We start from the raw sequence: 11,344 nt of genomic DNA on the forward strand, positions 1-11,344 counted from the left end.
GCCTTTAGAAACTTGTGTAAGGAATCGTTCAGGACCCTGTATACCACTTATGTAAGACCAATCCTGGAGTATGCAGCTCCAGCCTGGAGTCCAAACCTAGTTAAACACAAGACAATGTTAGAGAAGATTCAGAGGTATGCCACCAGACTCGTCCCGGAACTGGGAGGTTTGAACTACGAGGAAAGGCTACAGGAAATAACTTCTCGTCCCTGGAAGAAGGACGAGTAAGGGGAGACATGATCACCACCTACAAAATTTTCAGGGGAATTGACCGGGTGGACAAAGACAAACTCTTCAGCACGGGTGGGACACGAACAAGGGGAGGGAAGGGAAGTGAAGTAAGAGGATAAAGCGCAAAGCCATTACATCTATATTGCACTTGGAAAGGATCAGGATAAAGTTTGGGTATGGGACGGGGGGAAGGAATGGTGCCCAACCACTTGGACAGACGGGATTGAACGCCGACCTGCATGAAGCGAGATCGTCGCTCTACCGCCCAGCCCAAGTCATTGGACACAGGTAGAGTCTTAATACGTAAACGAGCTACAGGGACGTTAGAAATAATTTTTTCAGTGTCAGAGTAGTTAACGGATGGAATGCATTAGGCAGTGATGTGGTGGAGGCTGACTCCATACACAGTTTATAATGTAGATATGACAGTCCAGTAGGCTCAGGAACCTGTACACCAGTTGATTGACAGTTGAGAGGCGGGACCAAAGAGCTAGAGCTCAACCCCCGCAAGCACAATTAGGTGAGTACAGCTAAGAGAGTACAAGACGGAGAGGCAGGCTGGGATAACTGGGAAGGCACTAGAGTGGGTAAGGGAGTACCTGAAAGACAGAAAACAAAGAGTCACAGTCAGTGGCGAGGTCTCGAGGAAATGTAACACGTGGGGTCCCACGAGGCTCGGTCCTGGCACCGCTGCTGTTCCTAATTTATGTGAACGACCTTCCCGAGGGAGTGAGCTCACACATGTCAATGTTTCCATATGACGCAACGATAATGAGGAATGTGAAGACAGATGAGGAATGCGGAATGTTACAGGAAGACCGTGACAAACTCCAGGAGTGAACAAACAAATGGTTGCTAGAGTTCAAACCCAACAAGTGTAAGGTATTGAAGATGAGGAAGAGAGAACGAAGACTAGAAGGTGTCTGCATCATAAGTGGAAGGCAAGTACAGGAATAGGAGAAAGAGAGTTGAGAGTGGACATAATTCCATCACTAACACCGGAGGCACACACAAACTGGGCGACATCAGCAGCATATGGGACGCTGGCGAACATTAGAACGTTATTTAGAAACTTAAATCCCGACACTTTCAAGGCTTTTGTTAGACTAGTACTGGAATATGCAGCACCAGTCTGGAACCCACACCTTGTGAAGCATAAAAGTAAAATATAAAAAATTTAGAGATTTGCAAATAGATTAGTGCCAGAGATAGGAAGGTTAAGCTGTGAGGATTGGCTGGAGGAACCGGATCTTACATTCTTGGAGGACAGAAGACAGAGAATATATGATCACAGCATACAAGATACTGAAAGATACTGAAGGGAATGGACAAGGCGGACAAGGACAGCCTCTAATTTAAGTTGAGAGAAAGGTGGGACAAGAGGACACAGGTGAAAGCTGGAAACACAAATGAGTCGAAGAAATGTAAGGCAATACTCGTACCCTGTACTAGAGGCCAACACGTGGATGAACCAAGAGCAGCTGGGGAAGCCACCTCCAGCCACAACCTTAAGAACTGGTTCGAAAAAAGATTTTGAACGTCAGAATAGTTAAATTGCAACGCAATTAGCAGACCAGGGAATTCCAAATTAGACCAAATTTCCCGGAAGTTCCTGAAAAATAAGTACTCTGATTCTAACCCTCGATACCCACCCTTCCTCTCGATGCCCGCGCGCCGGGGCACCAATCAGCACCAGGATATCGAGGATGAGTGTCAAGGGGGAATCAGCGACTTCTTTATTTTTATCTCGTGAAGTCAACCCAAGGGGGTCATTTCCCCCCTCTGCCTGGATGACATATTAGTCCACAGTCCACGACGCTGGCGGCCACACCACAGACATTGCTCCTCGTCACCCTTACGCAGTTTTAACAATGATCTTATTGTTAATATTGATGTTAAAGTTATGATTATTGTCGCCCTGTAACAGTTAACATTGTTATATTACTAGTGCTGGCTTTCTGAAAATTAGAAATGTAATTTTGTTAAAGTTAGCGACATGTTGTTGTTGTTAAAGATTCGCTATCTAGAATAACAAGTTCCAAGTAGCACGGGCTATGGTGAGCCCGTAGTGCCTTTTAGCGGGATGGGTAATTTGGTGGCATTGTGGATTACAGCAACCATGTGAGACTGGTGGAGTGGTTGGTAACCTGCTGACAGAACAAGAGCATTACAATAATAACATGTTGTTATTGTTTTGGTCGTGAATGTCTGTCTGGTAGTTACGTGTTGTACCTCTTGTTCAGTGGTTTATTCTTGAGGTCGGGAGCTGCAGAGGAGCCGAGAGGTGGTTATGAGGGAGCTGAAGTGAAGGTAAGTGTGAGGCATGAGGGAGTTGTAGAGAAGGTAAGTGTGAGGCATGAGGGAGTTGTAGAGAAATACTTTACCTTTGACTAGGTAACAAGGTGTCCAAAGTCACTCATAATGAAATTTGTTCTGAGTTTTAGGTCTGCTTTACCCAATCTCTGCTGGTCACGTTACACCGCGTCCTCTGCTGGTCACGTTACACCGCGTCCTCTGCTGGTCACGTTACACCGCGTCCTCTGCTGGTCACGTTACACCGCGTCCTCTGCTGGTCACGTTACACCGCGTCCTCTGCTGGTCACGTTACACCGCGTCCTCTGCTGGTCACGTTACACCGCGTCCTCTGCTGGTCACGTTACACCGCGTCCTCTGCTGGTCACGTTACACCGCGTCCTCTGCTGGTCACGTTAGACCGCGTCCTCTGCTGGTCACGTTAGATTCCGTCCTCTGCTGGTCACGTTAGACCGCGTCCTCTGCTGGTCACGTTAGACCGCGTCCTCTGCTGGTCACGTTAGACCGCGTCCTCTGCTGGTCACGTTAGACCGCGTCCTCTGCTGGTCACGTTAGACTCCGTCCTCTGCTGGTCACGTTAGACCGCGTCCTCTGCTGGTCACGTTAGACTCCGTCCTCTGCTGGTCATGTTAGACCCCGTCCTCTGCTGGTCATATTAGACCGCGTCTTCTGCTGGTCATGTTAGACCGCGTCCTCTGCTGGTCACGTTAGACCGCGTCCTCTGCTGGTCACGTTAGACTCCGTCCTCTGCTGGTCACGTTAGACCGCGTCCTCTGCTGGTCACGTTAGACTCCGTCCTCTGCTGGTCACGTTAGACCGCGTCCTCTGCTGGTCACGTTAGACTCCGTCCTCTGCTGGTCATGTTAGACCCCGTCCTCTGCTGGTCATGTTAGACCGCGTCTTCTGCTGGTCATGTTAGACCGCGTCCTCTGCTGGTCATGTTAGACCGCGTCCTCTGCTGGTCACGTTAGACCGCGTCCTCTGCTGGTCACGTTAGACCGAGTCCTCTGCTGGTCACGTTAGACCGCGTCCTCTGCTGGTCACGTTACACCGCGTCCTCTGCTGGTCTCGTTAGACCGCGTCCTCTGCTGGTCACGTTACACCGCGTCCTCTGCTGGTCACGTTACACCGCGTCCTCTGCTGGTCACGTTAGACCGCGTCCTCTGCTGGTCACGTTAGATTCCGTCCTCTGCTGGTCACGTTAGACCGCGTCCTCTGCTGGTCACGTTAGACCGCGTCCTCTGCTGGTCACGTTAGACCGCGTCCTCTGCTGGTCACGTTAGACCGCGTCCTCTGCTGGTCACGTTAGACTCCGTCCTCTGCTGGTCACGTTAGACCGCGTCCTCTGCTGGTCACGTTAGACTCCGTCCTCTGCTGGTCATGTTAGACCCCGTCCTCTGCTGGTCATATTAGACCGCGTCTTCTGCTGGTCATGTTAGACCGCGTCCTCTGCTGGTCACGTTAGACCGCGTCCTCTGCTGGTCACGTTAGACTCCGTCCTCTGCTGGTCACGTTAGACCGCGTCCTCTGCTGGTCACGTTAGACTCCGTCCTCTGCTGGTCACGTTAGACCGCGTCCTCTGCTGGTCACGTTAGACTCCGTCCTCTGCTGGTCATGTTAGACCCCGTCCTCTGCTGGTCATGTTAGACCGCGTCTTCTGCTGGTCATGTTAGACCGCGTCCTCTGCTGGTCATGTTAGACCGCGTCCTCTGCTGGTCACGTTAGACCGCGTCCTCTGCTGGTCACGTTAGACCGAGTCCTCTGCTGGTCACGTTAGACCGCGTCCTCTGCTGGTCACGTTACACCGCGTCCTCTGCTGGTCTCGTTAGACCGCGTCCTCTGCTGGTCACGTTACACCGCGTCCTCTGCTGGTCACGTTAGACCGCGTCCTCTGCTGGTCATGTTAGACCGCGTCCTCTGCTGGTCATGTTAGACCACGTCCTCGACATAAGTGTCCTGTGAGTTAGACACAACTGCAGCCCCTTTGGCAGGATTGAACGTACGGTTGTATTCTGCATTACATCGTTATCATATCTATCTCAAGTTCCCCCCCCCGCCCCCCCCCCCGGCCTGTACGGTGTGTGGGAGCATCACTAGGTCATCACCATTACAGAAAACTTTGACCTTAGTACTGCCTCGCGACAGACAGTTCTACTGGCTCTTAACTCTGTTCAACAAAGGGTCAAGAAGATTGCAAACAGTATAGGGACAAATTCAGGCTTTGTTAGACCGCATTTTTCATTGAGACATTTTCAGAGAGCAATCTGTTTCACAGCTAATTTGTACACATGTTAAGAAATACAAATATATCTATCAATGTTGTTGTTGTTTAAGATTCGCTACCCATAACAAAAATGTCCAGGCAGCACGGGCTATGGTGAGCCCGTAGTTATATCTATCAATGAAAGAACATACTTTTTCATTAACCAAATCCCAGGCGTTGTTGAGCAGCCAGTTGTGTATGCAAATTGAAAGTCAGAGATATCAACTGGGTGTCAGTTTGTCAGCTGGAAAGTCAATGAATATATTATCAAATACTTTGTTTAATAATGCGTTAAGGGGACCAGTTCTGTAGTTATCAGAGGACATAAAAAGCTCGGCAGTACTTTTGTAAGGGGAAACAAGTACAAGTTCGGGCGCTAGTTTGGCAGTGCCAAGTTCGGGTTCGAACCCTTCTCATGACGCCTACTGATTTTCTCAAGCACAGAGGTGTTTGTTACAGCTGGCGATGTACCATGGGAGAAAAGGTCTTTATGACACAGATACAGTGTCAGCATCCCATGTATAATGTTGTCAGAGTGTATGTAAAGGGGCTACCGTAACTCCCATTGTTAACCGTAACTCCCATTGTTAACCGTAACTCCCATTGTTAACCGTAACTCTCATTGTTAACCGTAACTCCCATTGTTAACCGTAACTCCCATTGTTTAGTTTTCTTGCAACCATTACAGGGGTTACACTCTGCATATATCTGTATAAGCAGAAAAGACTTTGGATATAGATTTGTTTATCTGAAATGGGGTTAAGTGGTCGTAATCACATTATTTTGTAATTATCTGTTCTAAACGATTGTTTTAAAGATTGCCGATAGCATTGTGATATAAATATTTTGAACTATATTACAGAAAGTTTGTGTCATAACACTATTAAAGTATCAACGACGCAAAAGAGGAAAATGAACAAAGTATTATCTAAGACCGAAAAAATGTATTTATCCCCGCGACCCCCTGCTGGTTCCCGCCATCACCCTTGCTGCCTCACTGAAAATGGCGCCAAAATAAAAAAATAAATTACCAATGGAAGCGGATTCACACAGGCCTGAAAAGCTTTTATTGGCCTAAAATGTGGCTTTTGGGTGAATTTATAACGCCAATTGAGGGAGGGAGAGAGGTCCAGATATGACACATTTCCGCAGTCAATTCTCTTTTAGAGGGATTGTTTGTTTTTATTTTTTATGAAGTCTTTCCTTCTGGCTGGAAATTTTAAACAAGCATTCCAGCATTCTTCTTAACAGTTTTCATGGTATTTAAGACGACTATCATTGTTCTCGGTGATCCCGACTTGGAGAGTAGTTTGGATTATGACAGTTGTCATATAATCAATGCACAGCATATACAAATAAAAGTATTACAGTATATTATACCATTAATACCAGTTTGAGATTCTATATTCAGGTCTACCTCGACTCCTTCAGCTATAGTGATAACTGGCGGGTAAGTGTAAACAAACTATCCTTCCCATTTACCCCATGATAGTCTTGTGCTGGCATCCATGGATGATGCCCGGGGCAGAGGAATACTGTAGGCAATTTGCTAATGTTGAGGGAAGTGACTTAAAAACTAAAGAATAAAGAAAACCTGCAGAAGGCTTACTGGCCGAACGAGGCAGCGCCTATTGGTTCAGACGAGGCAGCTCCTATTGGACTAACAGAGCCAATTCCTATTTATATGAAACCAAACTCATTCATTTATATGTCTAACCACGCTTGAAACAATCCATTGGTCCCCATGTCTATTATGTTACCCGGTAATTTGTTCCACAAATCAACAACCGTTACTAAACCAATATTTACCCAAGTCTCTCCTAAATCTAAACTTATCCAATTAACATCATTGTATCGAGGTCTGTTACAGTGTTTATTTGGCTAATGTAATTGTAATGTTTGAGAGATTTGGGACTATTTACCTGGTGTTTGATGTGTGGTAACCTTTGTTCTGTTATCATCACTAAAAACATAATTAACTAGACTTTTGTCATCACAGCATCGCTGTAGTGCTGTTGTTGTCCTCAGCTTGCTAACAGCCAGGTGTGTCAACTTTAAATATATTTATTGATGTCTTGTTACTGAGAATTATTCCGTAATAAACCACATTATAAAATTTCTTTTCTCGGTGAATATTAGCCGATTGATTGTATGTTTCCGCTGGAGGCGGCTAGTTTATTGTGCACCCCATACTCATTCTGTGAGCTGTAGCCCATAAAGCATTACAGTGGGCACAAAAGGTCATTATCAGACCTCATCTTAGATTATTACATAAACAATTTCATCTATCTTTCACACCTTATAGTTACAATGTCAGCTAGTTACAGAGAAAGTGCTATTTCAAGAGCTATACATTTACAGTAAGTCATCATACATTAATGGTAGGTCTTATCGTTAATACATAATAGTTTGACCAATGGAGATATTCATAGGGGAGCTGCTGTTTATTATTAGTCCTCACAATACACTACTTGTTTCTTCATCTCATATGTCGTTCATCTACTGGAAGCGAAATATGGATACAGTACAAGGATTTCAGGTAATTTATCCATGTAATAAGATAGATTGCCATATCATACAGAGTGAGCTTAGATTTATCTCTAAATGGCTCAATTTTACTACAATCCAAGATATAGTGTTCGAGTGTGTGTCCCTGTCTTTGTCCACACATTTTACACTTCACTTCATCTAGATCCCTATACAAGCCGAACTGCCAGAGATACTTGTAGCCAAGTCTTATACGAGCTGTGACAACATCTGTTAGTCTACTTACTTTGTTACTTGCCCCATACACATGTTTTACTTCACACATTTCATTGTGATGAACAATGGACCTGCTAGTTCCAGTTTACAGTTCAACTTTCTTCAAATCCATCCAAGAGTTCTCGTCTAATGACACTTTTAAGGGACCTATTTGATAACTCAAAATTCCATTCAATACTGTCTTTATTTACTGCAGCCTTAGCAAGGGCGTCAACTTTGTCATGTTCCTGCAGGCCAATGTGAGAAGGAATCCACAACATTTCTATATTTACCCTCTTGCTAAGTATTCTTATATATCTACGTCTAGCTTCCAAGACAAGCCCGTTATTACTTGATTGCAAACTGTTTATTGCTCGTAGTGAGGAAAGGGAGTCGGAAATAATTAAGCTGTCTACTTCAGTGTTGTCAATAATTTCGAGTGCTACCAGTATTGCCACCAACTCGGCTTGCTATTTTGATTGTTGCCGCCGAAGGCGGCTAGTTTATTGTGCACCCCATACTCATCCTGTGAGCGGTAGTTTATTGTGCACCCCATACTCATCCTGTGAGCGGTAGTTTATTGTGCACCCCATACTCATCCTGTGAGCGGTAGCGCAAAAGCATTACAGAGGGCACAAAAGGTCTTTATCAGACCTCATCTTAGATTATTACATAAACAATTTCTTCGGCTTGCGAGTATACTTTAGTCCTGGATCATAGTATTGTCGGCGATTTGTCAGTAAACTAATAAGGTGGTCAATTAATCATTCTGAAGTTGATAGGCCTCAAGTCCAACACCGTCATCCAATAGCTCAAACGGATACATATTATTTACCATGTATACATTATGTAGGTGAATGTGTACTGAGAGTTTACAGTTGTTCGGGGGCCAAAACATGCACCAACTTTAGTGAATATTTTTGGCAGCCAAATTCGCATACTAGTAATGTGTTCACTTTATGTATAAAATCTGCGTTAACTGTTTAACATGATTGAATTCTCATTTTTTCTCATTACATAAATACATTTCCATGTCAAAATATCGCAGATAGGAAAACAATATGACAATAATTGGGGGATTCCTCAGGCCGTAGGTGCTTGCGTCAGCGTCACCCCGACCGGAAGGGCCGCCGGGAAACAACAGAAGCGAATCGCGTTGGCGGCGTCGAGGAGGATCTGCGCCTCCTCCTTCCGCTCCAACCCTTCCTGGAAGGGGGATCTAACCCTCCACACAAGAAGTACCAGTACTTGATGGATTGTGGAGCTGTGCGCTATGTACGAGAGTTCCTATAGCCTGTAAAGGAGATCCTAACATTTATGTAGGTATATCCAATCTTCTATGTACCGGGAATACCAGTCTTGGGTTTCCTCTGGCCCGTGATGGTGATGGTGGTCATAGTGGTGGTTCAACACCATGTATATTGTTTACGTTTTCGTGAGCCTTGACTCTGTCGTTACCGTGACCTACGGAGCACCGCTACCAGGCAACGGTACACAGTCCTTCCTCCTAAGGTTCCTCAACGTCAAGAAACTGTCGTACTAAAGTGCCCCTTATCCTAACCTACCAGAGGACACAAAACAGAAAACGGGACAGTATGTCAAATTCGTGAGTTGCTAAAATTTTCTTGTATGATAATTTTTGGCCTTTGAGTAAACGTCAAAATGTGACGCTGTATTAAGGGGGAGACGGGTGGGTTGGGTAGGACTTGCTTCCCGCTCTTAGTAATGATTGTTGCTGACAGTGTGACGGTCAAAGCTGATCTCACTCTCACCATTCTCACTCACTCTCCCCTCCTCTTTGTCGCTCCCTCACACTCGGAAGGACTTTAAAAGCCTGAGCGCTCCCTTTCTTTAGACTTCAATAATTGGCAGGACTTGGTGACTGTCTCTGTGGGTGTCTGTCTCTCGCCACTGTTCATTATTTTCTAACATATTACCGTCCCCTGCACATCTACTTGTGATGGGTGGAGAGTCATTTAGCCCTCTTCCACATGACAGGTTAAGTGACAGGAAAGTCATCCTATTTCCTCCGATACTCATGGTATCGGAGGAAATAGGATGAATTTGATCATCAATTTATACGTAACATTCATTCATGAAATTGAGGATAATTCCAAAAATTTTCTTTTGTATTCGTTAGTTACTTATATTGGTGGTCGACTCACTCTTTCTGTACATTAAATTTTTGTGAATTTTAGTAATATTATTGCTATTATGAGCTATCAAATTTACAAATAAAAATACTGACGCTACGTAATTTAGTCCACTACGGGCTCACCATAGCCCGTGCTATTGGAACTTTTTGTTCCAGGTAGCGAATCTTAAACAACAACACCATACGTAATTTAGAAAATATAAACAATATCTACACACCATACAAGTCCCTTACGGGCTCACCATAGCCCGTGCTACCTTGAACTTTTTGTTCCGAGTAGCTGAATCTAAAGCAACAACAAAAACTATGCACCACAAAGTATATAACCACCTATTTGTGTATACAAATAAAAGTATAATGTCTACTTTCTAGCCAGGGTGCATACAGCCACCGGGTCATCAATGTCCTCTACATCAACGAAACCAACACTCGCTGGTTGAGGTGTAAGCCATTGTCAAGTCTTACCTCTCACGTGGTCGACTGACCTGCTCCCCAACATTATGAAAAATCTGTACACAATGTGCTTTTTTTGTATCCCCCCCCCCAAATCATTATTTTTGTTGTAAGTTACAAAAATTAGAATATTTATAGTTTGTCACCATATGTGTTGTCTATCTCACAAATGTTCAAGCTGTAATGCCTAATTAGTGCGAAACGTCTCACTTTAATTCATAGTCAGCAGTCTTAAATATATAGGTATCTCTTACCTCACTTGATTAATTTATAGCAACTTATTATAATCCAAGACGTCAGTATATCACACTGGTACTCACATAAACTGAAGGTCATTGAATCTCTCTCTGGACTGCACTGTGAACAAATTCAAGTTACACAACCCATCCTCACGTCAGGCTCGTTAGAGGAGCGGCCGGGACCTCCAAGACATTCGTCAACTTTTAACATAGTCAAAAAAGAGGTTTGTTCTCATGTGTAAATTAATATTATTATACAATAAAATTCAGTGTATAGTAGGCATAGGTTATGTTGGTGATTATTTGTGTTTGTAGTACGTGGGTGAAGCATTTACAGCGTTGTGGTTCGAGCAAAAGTTGTTAGTGAAGCACTTGTTCCGGAAGTGTTTGGACGTCTTCAGTTGTGAGTCTTGTGTGTAAACCGTTTTTCATTCATAAACAGGAGGGGTTGGCCTTTGTTTATGAGGACGGGTTGTTTACAGTGTTCGAACAGAGGTTGTCAACGAAGTACTGTTTGAGAAATGTTCGAACGTCATCAGTTGGGAGTCCTGTGTAAACCGTTTGTTGTTCCTAAATCAGCCCGTCCTCCAAACAAAGATACAAAAGTGATCCCAAACCCCCAGGTGTTTATGAAGGAAAAACGGTTTACACACGACTCACAACTGATGACGTTCGAACACTTCCAGAACAAGTGTTTCACTGACGACTTGTGTTCGAACCACAACGCTATAAATGCTTCACCCACGTACTACAAATACCAGCCCATCCTCCAAACAAAGATCCAAAAGTGATTCCATGCACCCGCCAAACCCCCTGTTTATGAATGAAAAGCGGTTTACACACGACTCACAACTGCTGACGTTCGAACATATCCGGAACAAGAGTTTCACTGACGAATTTTGTTCGAATCACAACGCTATAAATGCTTCACTCACGTACTACAAATAC

Source organism: Procambarus clarkii, chromosome 43 (genome assembly GCF_040958095.1).
Source record: "Procambarus clarkii isolate CNS0578487 chromosome 43, FALCON_Pclarkii_2.0, whole genome shotgun sequence".
NCBI classification, from domain to species: domain Eukaryota; kingdom Metazoa; phylum Arthropoda; class Malacostraca; order Decapoda; family Cambaridae; genus Procambarus; species Procambarus clarkii.